Here is a 14701-nt window from a genome sequence, read left to right on the forward strand (position 1 = left end):
ACTAATTTTGAAACTAAAAGTTATATCATAAATTGATGCATGGAAATGTTCAAAATGGCGCATAGTTCGTAAAGTAAACTTTGCATTTTTCTTACCCCTTCAACGAATGAATAATTTTTTTTCTCTGCCACAAGCTTATTTTATTTCAAGACTGTTTTGTCTCTTACAAAATTTTTGCTAGGCATATAGTCTCTTTACAAACAAAATATTTGTGATACCTTGCAATCCATCACCGCTGTGCAAAAAAATTGTACTTTGCATTCCTTACGCAATCATTTCATAAATATTACATACATCTGACATACCTATACGGTCTATTATGGTTTTATTTATTGGAATTGAGCTTATTGCAAATTTAATCATTTTTCGTCTTTTAAAATGGAACATCATTCCATCTGTGAGAAGGTTGACATGGTGCTAACATATGAATTTTGTGAAGAAAATGATATGAGACTCAGAGTCTCCAACCATCAAACTCTCACGAGTACTGAAAAGTAACTTAGAGAAACCGGTAGTTTTAAACCAAATGAAGTTAAACAAAGACGCAAACATCAAAAAGTTGACAAAAAAAAAATGGTATCATTCCAGTTGATTGCTAGAATACCTATGGAAGTAGAAGGTACCAAGAAAATCCATGTCTAATCAAGTTTCCAGTAATTCCTAAAAAAGAATAAATGGTAAGAAAGCCTTCAGGAGATCCATCGCCAAGTATAATTATGTTTATACTATATTTACTGCAAATATTGGAATAGCTGCCTGCATCGGTCAGAAACGTTTTATTAATAATTATTATAAATTCTGATCATCCAGTTTAGTGAAGCAGATGTTTCCGTACGACATCGCTAAGTGATTCTTGTGGCTACTGCTTATTACATCACTATTGTTATTACGCAACTCTCGAAGTTTTTAAATTTCAACACACCAAGATGGTACCGGTTTTATCTGACCCCTCTTCCCATATGTATATTAATTAAAATAAATGCTGAAATGTAGATATATCAGGTTGGTTCAGGTTAGTTCAGGTCGGCGTTGGTAGCAAGGAGGAAATACTAATAAGTTTGCCGCTGCCATTTCAAAATGGGGTCTTACTAAATGATAAGCGAAAGATATTAGAAAAAAAAAACATTCTATTAAAATTTAAAAAAAAACATAATAAATCGGGTATTTTATTTAGTCCGATCGTGAACAATCGTATTAAACAACACACAGGAAAAAGTACAGTGTGTCAATTTGAAACCGAACCACCCTCAATATTTTGGATTTATCGAAAATATGTAAATATGCAAAAGCACGTCGATTTTATTTTCTAGAAGGATATTCTTTAAATTGGTTTCTATTAAATTGCATGCATCCTTTATCAGGGGTGGAAACAGCCACTGAAAATAAGTTAACAGAGCTGGTAACAGCGTCCTTCAAGATCCTCATTTTCACCAAGATGGTGTTACACTATTTTTTTTCCCATTAGGCAGTGGTTACACAGTAGATTTCCTGACAAAGGGATTAGTCAAAAAGGACCAATTGAGTGGCCACCGCGATCGCCCGATTTAACACTTCCGAGTTTTTTCCTTTGGAAGCATCTTAAATTTGTTGTTTATATAACTAACCCAACGTCAAAATTTGGAAAGATTGAAGAGAAGACTTACAAATGCGTGTAGGCAAATTTAAATATCAGTTTTTGTGAGTGTTAGTGGGGAGTTTGAAAACAAATTTTATTACTGTTTAGAAAATTATGGACAGCATTTTAAACACTTATAACATGAATAAACAATTTTTCTACATTACAATTACCGAATAAACCGAAACTTTTTTACGATTTAGACATGATTTCTCGAAAACATCTCGATGAAAAAAAAAGTACGTTTGAAAAGGTAATTGAGAGACCTTTCAAATGAGGTATAATTCAACTCCTCTTCCTATAAATTTTTTTTTTTTAATTTTCGAAACAGTTCCAGTTGCAATATCATTCTTCAGCAACGCCCACAAATAGTACTATCTACCTTCCAAAAAATCAAAATTGCAAATAATTTTCAGTCTTATTTCAATTCTAATTACAGTGAAAATCGAGAATAACGACGTAGATTATAACAAATCGCATGTAGCGACGGAAATTCCATGGTTTCGTTGGATTTGCATTTACCCCATTGTAAAATATCGTTTTTAACGTTCGCAGAAATGACATTTATGATGGTTTACTAGCAGGGTATAATGGCACTACGGGATATAGAATAGTAATTGTAGTATAAAGCGGACACTGCTGGCATTCTTTGAAAAGTAATTCAAAGAGTGATCAACATTAAAAAAAAAACAGTGCCTTTAGTGGCTTTATGAAGAAATTTCAGAAAATACGTTTTTAATACGTATACATATTTGACACACCTAAACATGATTGTGGTTTTTCTGCGATATGTTTATAAACCTGCTGAAATGCAGCATTTTTATAAGTTTCTAAATTTTTTTGTGGAATTTCTAATCAAACATTAGCAGTATCGACTTTATGTTGCAATTACTATAAACACATAAAAATGCATTTATTTTAGCCATTTACCGACACTAAGCAACTGAAACTACAACAAAGGGGCTCGTTGATTTATGCCATAGAATCTGAATTTTTTATGTGTCAACATTTTCATTTTTGTTTTGTTGTGGATAAATGACCTAAAGAAATTATTTTTTTATGGACCAATGTAGAGAGAATAGTAATTATCGGGAAACTTCTTTAATTTTCAACGACTATACAGGGTTGTTCGCCTAACCAGTTCATTAAAAGTTGATTGCAGTCTGAAAGTGATATGAATTCAAAAATTTGAAGTTACGTTAACTTCGACGTATACTGTTTTTTTTTAATATTTTCATCTTCCTCTTACTTACGCTCTAACCGGAAATAGATGCCAATTTGCTTATTTCAATTGGGACCTCTAGTTATTATTTTATTTTTTTAATTTTACGTGATATTTCAAACACATTCTCTGCATATTGTCCTATATTTAGCTCTTAGTCTTTTGGAGATATTTGATCGTGAATTAAACACGTGCCTCCGTAATGAACAATTTTAAAATAGCATATCTCCGCAGCTATTAAAGACATAGTCCTAAGTTTACACTTTTGCTATTTATACGTCTTAGTATTACACTAATATAATATATAATAAAATATATATTAAATATAATATATAATATATAGTATATAAGTGTGCAAAATTAAGTTCTTAAACTTTATGTTTTTGAAATTGCAAAAGTCAGTTTTTTTAAATGAAACACTGTATAACTTTAAGCAGTATCAAATAGAGGATGTAATTCTCTAACTATGTCAGAGGTACTCATATCTTTTCCAAACTATTTTCGAAATAATTATGTTTTATTATGCTAAACTACTAGCAGTGTAGTTGTCCATGTTCATTCTAGTAAATTTTTAATAACTTAATTTTTTTCCAATAACTGCCATCTATGGTGGGGTGACGTATTATTTATTTCTCAAGGATTAACAACGTGAGGAGTAAAAGTTTACCACATGAATATGTACTATCAGTTTCACAAAAAGCTTAATTATTTCCAAAATGGATTGAATTAAGTAAAGGTAACCCCGATATAGTTTGATGGAGAATTACGTTCTCTACTTCATACTGCTTAAAGTTATAATATATCCAATTTGAAAAAATAGACTGCGGCGACTTAAAAAATATGATTCTTAGGAGCTGAATTATGGACATCCTGTGCAATACTAAGCCATATAAATAGCAAAAGTGTAAACTTAAGACTCTGTATTGACGTTCTGTACAATGTGAAGATTGTGGCTTTAGTAACGGCGGAGATATGTAATTTTCAAATTGGTCAATACAAGGGCACATTTTTAATACAAGATCAAATGTCTCAAAAGTGGTAAAGGCTAAGTATAGGAGATCATAGAGAAAATGTGTCTGAAACATAACGTAGAACCTAAAAAGAAAATAATATGCGGAAACTCCCATTTAAAATAGGCAAGTTAATAGCTATTTCCGGTTAAACCGGAAGTGACTGGATGTTATAAATATTCTTTAAAAATAGTACACGTCGAAGTTGACTTAACTTAGAATTTTAAAATTCGTATAACTTTTAAATTTTAGGAAAGTTCTAAGGAACAATTTGGGTGAATAACCCTGTATACATTAGTGGCTGTATTCATTATATGTATTCAGCTTGTTTGCGTTATTGTAATTTTGTTGTAGTTTCAAAAATGACTTCAAGAAAAAGAAAAGTTTCGTCATATGAAGAGAAAGGCATAATAATTTCCAGACTTGAAGCAAGTGAAAGCAACAACAGCACTGCAAATGTGCAGCATTTATTGCATTCTACTCTTTCTACAACTTGAAGGAACAGAGAAAATAGCAAGAATGTTTTTAATGAAAATTTGTTGCTGAAGAAAAAACGTAAGTTATTCAATGATGGGGATATTTATCCCGAATCATGTGAGTGGTTCAAAAAGGAAAAAAGTTAAGGATGAACAATCAGTGGCCCAATACTACAGACAAAGGAGGAACAATTTGCCAAAATAATGAATGAAGGTCCGGAATGTAAATGTTTACAAAGTCGGATTAAATGCTTTTCGTAAAGACATAACATTTTGTATGAAAAAAATTGTGAATCTATCAGTGTGCCAGTTGCAGTGATAGAAAACTGGTTTAAAACAGTGTGGCCAGAAATTAAAAATATACCGAAATTACGAGATTTTTAAGGCAGATGAAACAGGTCTTTTCTTCAAAGTGGCCCCGAACAAAACACTGAAATTTAAAAAAGAAAGTGTACAGGTGGAAAAATGTCTAAGAGAAAAGTTGCTCTTTTTCTTGTTATCAATATAACAAGATCAGAAAAACGTAAGTTGGTTGTTATTGGAAAATTACAAAACTGGCTTAAATCAACGAGCCCCTTTGTTGTAGTTTTAGTTGCTTAGTGTCGGTAAATGGCTAAAATAAATGCATTTTTATGTGTTTATAGTAATTGCAACATAAAGTCGATACTGCTAATGTTTGATTAGAAATTCCACAAAAAAATTTAGAAACTTATAAAAATGCTGCATTTCAGCAGGTTTATAAACATATCGCAGAAAAACCACAACCATGTTTAGGTGTGTCAAATATGTATACGTATTAAAAACGTATTTTCTGGAATTTCTTCATAAAGCCATTAAAGGCACTGTTTTTTTTTTAATGTTGATCACTCTTTGAATTACTTTTCAAAGAATGCCAGCAGTGTCCGCTTTATAGTACAATTACTATTCTATATCCCGTAGCGCCGTTGTACCCTGCTAGTAAACCACCAGAAATGTTCTTTTTGCGAACATTAAAAACGATTTTTTGCAATGGGGTAACTGCAAATCTAACCAAACTGTCGGATTTTCATCGCAATATGCAATTCTTATAGCCGACATCGTTATTCTCGATTATGACTGTAATTAGAAATATGGATGAAAGTCAAAATTATTTTCAATTTCAGCACTTTTGGAAGGTACTTAGTAATATCTTTGGGTGTGGCCAACGAATGATATTAGAAATTCAGCTTTTTCGACGATTAAAATTTTTTTTTTTTGGAATTAATACTAATTAGTTAGTGTTCCAGGCTCAAAGTACGTACGCCTCTGCTACGAATTGGAATTAATTCGAAACTCGAACTGTTGCGAAGATTTTCAAAACTTGTTTTCAGGAAATACCACTTATTTATTATTTGCGCTTCTGGTCACGACTGTATACGCCTCTATTTCAAGTGGAAATTAATTAAAAACTTTGTTTTGATGGGTTCTTTTCGGGAAATAGTATTGAATTTTGATCAAGAAGTAATTTTTTTAAGAATTAGTATGACATTTTTTTAAGGACTTAACGTTGAATTTCTTGATGTTCCAGGTTTCAGCTGTGTTCTCCTATGGTTCAAGTCAAAATTAATTCAAAACTCTTCAGAGTTTTTTTTTTCAGGAAGTAAAGCAGACATTTTTTCAGAAACTAATATTAAATTTTCTTCAAGAAGAAAAATTGAAACTTTTTTCGAAAATTAATATAATGTTAAACTTTTTGTGCGTCACAAGATTTCGAACCATCAAACTTTCAAGAGTATTGAAAGGTAACTTAGAGAAACATGTAGTTATAATCCAAATAATTTTTAATCGAGGAGGCCAACATACAATTAGGACTGTGGAGATCAAAGAGACAATTTAAAATAGAACTGAACACGGTCCTGAATCAAGGTATAGACGCTTGGTGTTCGAATTGGCGGCTTCCAAAAATACCATTAATAACATTTTACGAAAGCAGCTACTCCATCCGTTTGAAACTGTATGCCTGGCAAAAACTTTTCACGACACAAAAAAAAAATCAAAATAGAGTCAGCTAATGGCAGAGAAAAAACTAAAGTAATTGGTAGAGGAGTTAACAAAAATATAATATTTAATTTACGAACAACGCGTCATTTTAATATTTCGACGCATTAAACAAAGATCCCACTCACGTGAAAATAAATCAATTTAAGTAGCAATTTTTAGTTTCAAAATTAGTAAAAATCAATAAAAGCGTTTGGCAATTATGGATTTCAAAAAAACGATGTTAATTCGAGAATTTGGTGTCCTGTGGCTTGCCGCCACACCAACAAAGAAATATTAAATATAGTGACTCGCATTAACATTCGGACACTATGATATTTTTGGAAGTATTGTATTAGGTTTTTTGCTAACTTATTCTTAACTAACATTATTTATTGCGTAATCTGTGGTTACAACAACGTTTCTAGTATACCAGGTCTGTAAATATGAAACCGGAATTTGCCTCCAAATATCCCTAGTGGTCAATATAGGTACTACCTTATCGTGTTATTAGGATACTATATCTCTTATTTGCATTTGAGAATGATTTTCAAATCATAACAATTCAGGTTCAATACTGCAGTACAGTTTGCAATAGCTTTGAGTATGTCGAATTTTGTGCCTACAAATTACGATTTGCCTAAAGCATTGATCTTCTGTTACCACGTGAAAAAAACGGTTGCAGATTCACATCGCATGCTTGTTGAAGCTTACGGTGAGCATGCCCTCGGAAAATCACAGTGCTGTGAGTGGTTTAAAAAATTCAAAAGTGGCAATTTTGACGTCAACAACGAAGAGCGTGGAAAACCACCGAAAAAGTTTGAAGACGGCGAGTTGCAAGCTTTGTTAGGTGAGGACGATACTCAAACACAACAACAATTAGCGAACCAATTAAATGTGACACGAGAAGCCATTTCCATTCGTTTGAAAGCTATGGGAAAAATTCAGAAGATAGGAAAATGGGTTCCACATGAACTCAATGAAAGACACCAAGAAAATCGAAAAACCACTTGCCAATTGTTGCTTACCAGGTATAACAGAAAGTCATTTCTTCATCGAATTGTGACTGGTGACGAAAAATGGATCTATTTTGAGAATCCCAAATGTAAAAAATCATGAGTAACTCCAGGCGAACCATCAGCATCAGCAAGACCAAATCGATATGGACGGAAACAATGCTCTGTGTTTGGTGAGATCAAAAAGGCGTAATTTATTATGAGCTGCTAAAACCTGGAGAAACCGTTAACACTGAACGTTACCGACAACAAATGATGGACTTGCATCGAGCTTTGCGTGAAAGACGACCAGAATATCAAGAACGGCAACACAAGGTGATATTGCTTCATGATAATGCACCACCACACACTGCGAAACTGGTGAAGGAAACGATTGGGACGTTTCATTGGGAAGTACTATCGCATGCGGCTTATTCACCCGACTTAGCACCATCCGATTATCACTTAGTTGTATCGATGGGACACGCTCTTGCAGAACAGCACCTCACCTCTTACGAAACAGTTCAAAAATGGCTCGATGATTGGTTTTCCTCAAAAGAACAACAGTTCTTCTGGCGTGGCATCCACAAATTGCCAGAGAGATGGGAAAAATGTATATGGAACGATGGGAAATATTTCGAATAAAATATTTTTTATAATTATTGCGCAGCTAAGTTATACTTTTTATTAAAAGATTCCGGTTTCATATTTACAGACCTGGTATATAAATACATTTTTGATCTTTTAAATTTAATTATATACAAAAATACTATCGAACAAAGAAAACAAGGAATAATTTTACTATTGCAAAAATATTCGGACACGGAATGCGGTGCGATGCAGTGCAGGTAAAAAATAATAGAAAAATATTACATACAGAGTGTTTTATGATCGTAAAAGATTAGAGATGCGTCAGACTCAATTTTCTTGATAGTTGTGTGTAAGGGGGTTTGAAGGCGAACTTATTACTTACTAAAATTCACATTATGAAGCGAAAAGGCAAAAATATTTCTTTTGACATACGACAATTGATTATTTTTCATCACGCTAAAGGCAGATCGTATCAAGAAATCGATAATTTGTTAAGTATAAGTAAAAGTACAGTTGGTGATATAATTAGAAGATTTGTTCAAGAAGATCGGGTTGAATCAATTCCGTAAAAAGGACGCCCGAAGCTTATTGATGAGCGTGAGAAGCGTAAAATTATTAAACAAATTAAAATAAACCCTGCACTGGGTGTTCCTAAATTAACAGCTGATTTAATAGAATACAGTGGCAAAAAAGTACATCCTGACACAGTTCGGCGATTATTAAAAGAAGGCGGGTACAACAGAAGAGTAATCCGAAAAAAGCCCCATACCTATCGGAAGTCAATTGCAAGAGACGTCTCCCTTTGCTCATGAATTCATTGTGAAGGAGAAAACATACCGGGAAAGCGTTATATTTGCTGATAAAAAAAAATTCAATATTTTTGTATCCGATGGTCGTAAAAATGGTATGACGCAAAAAGAATGAAGAGCTAAAAATTAATAATTTCCGGCCTACTGTGAAATACGGCAGAGGGAGCATAATGGTTTGGGGCTGCATCTCAGCTGTAGGAGTAGACGAATTAGTATTTATTGAAGGAAATTTAAATAAAGTTATGTACGTGAATCTTTTAAAACGAAACTTATTAAAAAGTACTGAAAAATTAGGTATATGGTATACAATTTTAAATTTTACCAGGATAACGATTCAAAACATTAGTCGCGTTTAGTCCAAGAGTGTTTATTATATAATTGCCCTAAAGTATTAAATCCTCCTGCATAATCACCTGATCTTAACCCCATAGAAAATCTATGGGAATTTTAAAACTGTAAAGTCCATAATAAGTCAGTCAACTTCAAAAACGAGTTAAAACAACGATTAGTTGAAGAATGGCAACGCATACCTGAAAATTACATTAAAAAAATAATTGAAAACATGCCGAAACGGTTACAAGTTATACAACATAAAAGCAATCCTACGAAGTATTAATTTGTTTATATGTTTTTTTGTTTTTATAAATTTTGTTTACAAATATGTTCCTGGTATGTCCGAATATTTTTGCAATAGCAAAATTATGCCTTGTTTTCTTTGTTCAATAGTTTCTTTGTATATAATTAAATTTAAAAGATCAAAAATGTATTTATATATATAGTACCGAGCAAAAGTGGAGAAACATTTAAATTTTTGTAATATTTTAAATAAGTATTAAAAATAAAAACATCTTATTTTTTTAAATAAGTACTAGATAAATGTAACTTAAAAGTAAAACAAAAGAATTTTTCCTACTCACAATAACATTATACTGAGTGATATTTGAAAAAACGACGAGCAAAAGTAAACAAATATTATGAAGAAAAATAGTTAACTATAAAACTAGTTAATATTTAGTAGAGTAGCCTTTATTTTTGATAACCTCTAAACATCTTCTCATGGAACCAATAAGTTTCTCAATAGTTTCCTTCGGTACAGTGTTCCAAGCTATTTTAATGACCTGGAAGAGTTCAGCACTATTTTTGAATTATTCAGGATGTTGGACGCGGATTTTCTGATCAATTAAATCCCATAAGTTTTCTATGGGGTTCAAATCGGAGCTCTGTGCCGGCCACTTCATGACTGTAACTCCTTCGTCTTCAAAAAATTTTTTTACAATTTTTGCCGTATGCTTCGGATCACTGTCGTGTTGAAAACACCAACGTAAAGGCATGTTGTCTTCTGCATACGGAAGCATTGTGTCAGCTAAAATCTCCAAGTATTTGTATCGATCCATGATTCCGTTAATTTTGATAATAGGTCCCATTTCCCAACCAGAAAAACACCCCCATATTTGAACATTTCCTCCATCGTGCTTAATGGTGCCCAAAGTATACTTCGGATCGAAACGTTTGTTAGCAGGACGTCTCACCCATAAAATACCATCCGAGGAATGCAAATTAAATTTACTTTCATCGGAAAATAATATGGTATTCCACTTTGATTGGGACCAGTTTAAATGATTATGTGATGAAGTCGGGCGGTCCGATTTTTCTTTGAAATAAAGGGTTTTTTAGAAGGCTTTCTTGCCGGAAGGCCACCCTCCTTCAGACGTCTTCGAATTGTGTGAACACCAACATCAATATCGTCTAGTTCAGATTTAATACGTATTGCGGTAATACATGGACTTTGCTTTACACGATTTATAATTTTCTTATCAGTCTTGGGTGTTGTTTTTCTTGGTCTTCCAGTTTTTGGTGGACTTAATAGAGATTTTCGTAGACGATACAACTTTTTTTTTAGTTAGAATTAGAGTTTTAGATATAACCGATCGATTTAAATTGAACTGCTCGGCAATGGTCTTTTGTTTTATACCGGGTTGGAACTTCGATATTATTAATTGTTTTATATCTAACGACAAATTAACACCTTTGGGCATTGTCACAATATTTACTTTTCGGCAATGACACTGAAAAATCAACTGGACACTTTAGCACCTAAAGGTTAAAAGGGAATTTCAAATTTGTTTATTTTTGCTCGTCGCCAAATTGAAAAAAAAAAAGTTTATCAGTAATAAAAAAAAAGAGAACAAAAATAAACAATTTATTTGCTTTTTGGTGCTGGTAGTAAACAACCATCGTAGTCATATTTGGAAAATAAATAATAAGAATATATTTTTTATAATTCAATAAACAGTTTCTCCACTTTTGCTCGGTACTGTATACTAGAACATTGTTGTAACCAAAGATTACGCAATAAATAATGTTAGTTAAGAATAAGTTAGTAAAAAACCTAATACTTCCAAAAATACTATAGTGTCCGAATATTAATACGAGTCACTGTAGGTAAGTTTGCCTAGAACGCCATATTTTTGGTCAAGCGTTGTATAGTGAATACAGCGACACCCTTTGTATATTCCAAAAATTATTAAATACCTAAAAAGGGTTTCTAAGATGCTCTCCATCCAAATAAATCCTCAAAAATTTCTCTAAATTTGCACAGACAGTGAGTGATGTTAATCTTTGAACACTTACGTTTGTAGTAAATACACACAAAGAAAGAAGAGAAAAGGAATATTTATTATGGATATATTATTCTTTTATTGACATTAGAAATCTTATTAACATAAATATAACACAAAAACCCGGAATGAAAACTTAAAAACAATTCTGGTTCACAAGAACTCAAAACATACAAATATAAATGTTACATTAATCTTTGAGCGCTCTCGAAGTACTGGAAAATATGCTTCTGGATCCTTAGTAATGGTGTATTAGAAGAAACTAACCTTTCCAAATAATCAAGTGGTATTTTTTCCCATTCCTTTTTCAAACTCTATTACAGTTCTTTCAAGTTTGACACAGGCTTCTCACGAACTTTCTTGTCCAAATATTCCCACAGGTGCTCAATGGGATTAAGGTCTGGGGACTGGGGTGGCGTTTCGATCACTTTTGGGCAGTTGTATAAGAACCATTCTCACGTACGGTAAGCTTTATGCTTAGGTTCATTATCCTGGTAGAACCTAAATCTGTTTAAGATCCCTAATTTTTCTGCATAGGGTCGTAGATTCTTTTTCAGAATATCCATGTACAGGGTCATTGAAACTCGACGCCCCACCCATTTTATGCGAAAACAGTTGGGCTTAGCAAAATAATTTTTTCACCAGATTAAATAAAAGGACGTAAGCTACAATAAATGCTGAAAACGTTGAAATGTGGAAAGCGAAGTTTGGCGTCGCGACGCCGTTTTTAGCATTTATTGTAGCTTACGTCCTTTTATTTAATCTGGTGAAAAAATTATTTTGCTAAGCCCAACTGTTTTCGCATAAAATGGGTGGGGCGTCGAGTTTGAATGACCCTGTACATTGCAACATCCATATTCCCTGTAATAAAGTATAACGCACCTACGCCACTCGCTACAAAACATCCCCAGACCTTGATGTTACCACCACCATGTTTTACTGATGTGGTCAAGTTTTTGCTGTCTAGTTCTGTATTGGGTTTGCACCATATTTTTACTTTCCTATCACTTCCAAACAGGTTAAATTTGGACCCAACAGTAAAAATCACATCATGCCAAAAAGTGTCTGACTCAAACTATGTTTTATTGCAAAATTTAGTCACTTTTCCTTATTCACTGCACTAATGTAGGGTTTCCATCGAGCAGTACGTGAAAAGTACCCAATCTCTTTTATTGCCCTGCGAACAGTTACAGCCGAAATTGTCACTTCTTTCCTCTATGATAACTCGGTAGTTAATTTGGGTGCACTTATTTTTGGATTTTTTTCTATTTCCCTCTTAATCCAACGTTCATCGACTTCAGTTAACTTTTTCGGCTGACCTTTCTGAGGAACTGATTCGATGCGATTTTCCGTTTTCAGACGATGTATGATTGCATAAATGGTGGTTCGTCTCACATTTAATAAGTTCACTATTTGACCACCCGGATAAACCTTCATCGTGGTTCGAAATTACGAATTTACGTACTGCAAGGGGGGTATGTTGGCCTTTACGCGACATTACTGAACTTACAGTATTGTGCAAAAAAATAGCAACTTTTATCATTTTTGGCCATCATTTAAGGACATGAATTTGGAACAAAATTGATATATTTAATAGGAAATATCTACGCTTATTTTGAATATTTGACATAGAAACTTCCCATTAAAATTATAATAATAACGAAAACTGGCAATTTTACCAAAGAGTTGTGCAAAAAAATAGCAACTATTTGGATAATATAATATATTATTTAATAGAGAAGTTATAATCAATATTTAGTATAATAGCCCTTTTGTTTTATTACTGCTGCACATCTTTTCGGCATAGTTTCAATTAATTTCTTAATGTAGTCTCCATCCAATTCGTTCCAAGCAGTCTCGATTGCGACAAACAAATCATTGGTGTTACTGTAATTTTGAGTTCGAATTTTAGTGTCAACGTAGTGCTTTAGATTCTCAATCGGATTTAAATCCGGGGATTGAGACGGCCAAATCATCACAGTAATATTTCCTTTTTGAATCCATTATTTGACAAACCTAGACGTATGCTTCGGATCGTTATCATGTTGAAAGATTGCTGTTAGTGACATAAGTTCATCCATGTAAGGCTCTAAACGTGTTTGGAGAATGTCCTTGTACACGAAACGATCCGTTATTCCACTGATTCTAACAATAGGACCCATTCCAAATGAAGAGAAACAGACCCACACCATGAAGTTTCCTCCTCTATGTTTAATAGTACAGCAAACGTATCTTTTGTCCAGTCTTTTGCCAGTAGGTTTTCTTACGTGTACTATCCCATCATTATTAAATAAATTGTATTTAGATTCATCTCTAAAAACCACTTTTTCCAATCATCTATTGACCAATTACAACGATCTTGTGCAAATCGCAGTCGGGCCTTTACATTTTTTTGAACAGCAATGGTTTCTTCGCAGGACGACGTGCTGGTAAAGCAGCATCAAGTAACCTCCTTACCGTACTTGAGCTAACACTTGTCGCACCCGCTTCTTCTAACTTGGCCAAAATTTGGGAAGATAACAAAAATGGATTTGCTTTTGAGATTCGTAGTTATCTGTTCATTCTGAGAGTGGTTTTTCTAGGTCTTCCTGGTATGGATGCTGGACCAGCTTCAACAGAAATTCTAAATTTTTTAATTATTGGACTAACAATAGACTTATGAAGTTTTAAACTTGTCGCAATTTCACTTTGCTTTGCGCCGTCTTGAAAATGCTTTATCACTAATTTTCTAACTTCCGGAGATATAGTTTTGGCTCGAACCATTTTGAATTTACTAAATATTGATATATTCTTGGTTCACCAAGCAATAAAACCGAATAAAATGAAGAAAATAACACGGTATCTAGTAGGTACTATCTTTATGCACAAATAGATTTTTTAAAAATTAAATATTTTAGATTCAATTCGCCCTTTTTTTGAAATGAGCATACATTGGCAATTATAAGTAAACAATATTTATAAATAAATAAAATGAAAATAGATATCCACAAAGAAAACATCATTGACATCATATTATTAAAAGTTGCTATCTTTTTGAACAATACTGTACATATATTAAAACCTTTCTGAATCTCCATGAAAACTATAATGATTCGTAGCTAAACATTTTTAGTTGTATCAGCAAAAACAAGTTATAACACGTAGGTTCCCATGGTTCACGTGCAAACTCTAACATTATTGGCGTGTTCACAAATTAATGTACCGCATCATCGTGCTACAATTTCACATATTCTTCAATAAATTCGAATCCAAAAAATTAATTTTGTTCAAATTTTGAAGATTCAGATTTAGATATTATCTTTCTAATTTAAGAACTGAAATGATACAATATATCAAATAATTATCGAGATACAGACCTTTGAAAGACATA

The sequence above is a fragment of the Euwallacea fornicatus genome, chromosome 19, assembly GCF_040115645.1.
Source record: "Euwallacea fornicatus isolate EFF26 chromosome 19, ASM4011564v1, whole genome shotgun sequence".
In the NCBI taxonomy this organism is placed as follows: domain Eukaryota; kingdom Metazoa; phylum Arthropoda; class Insecta; order Coleoptera; family Curculionidae; genus Euwallacea; species Euwallacea fornicatus.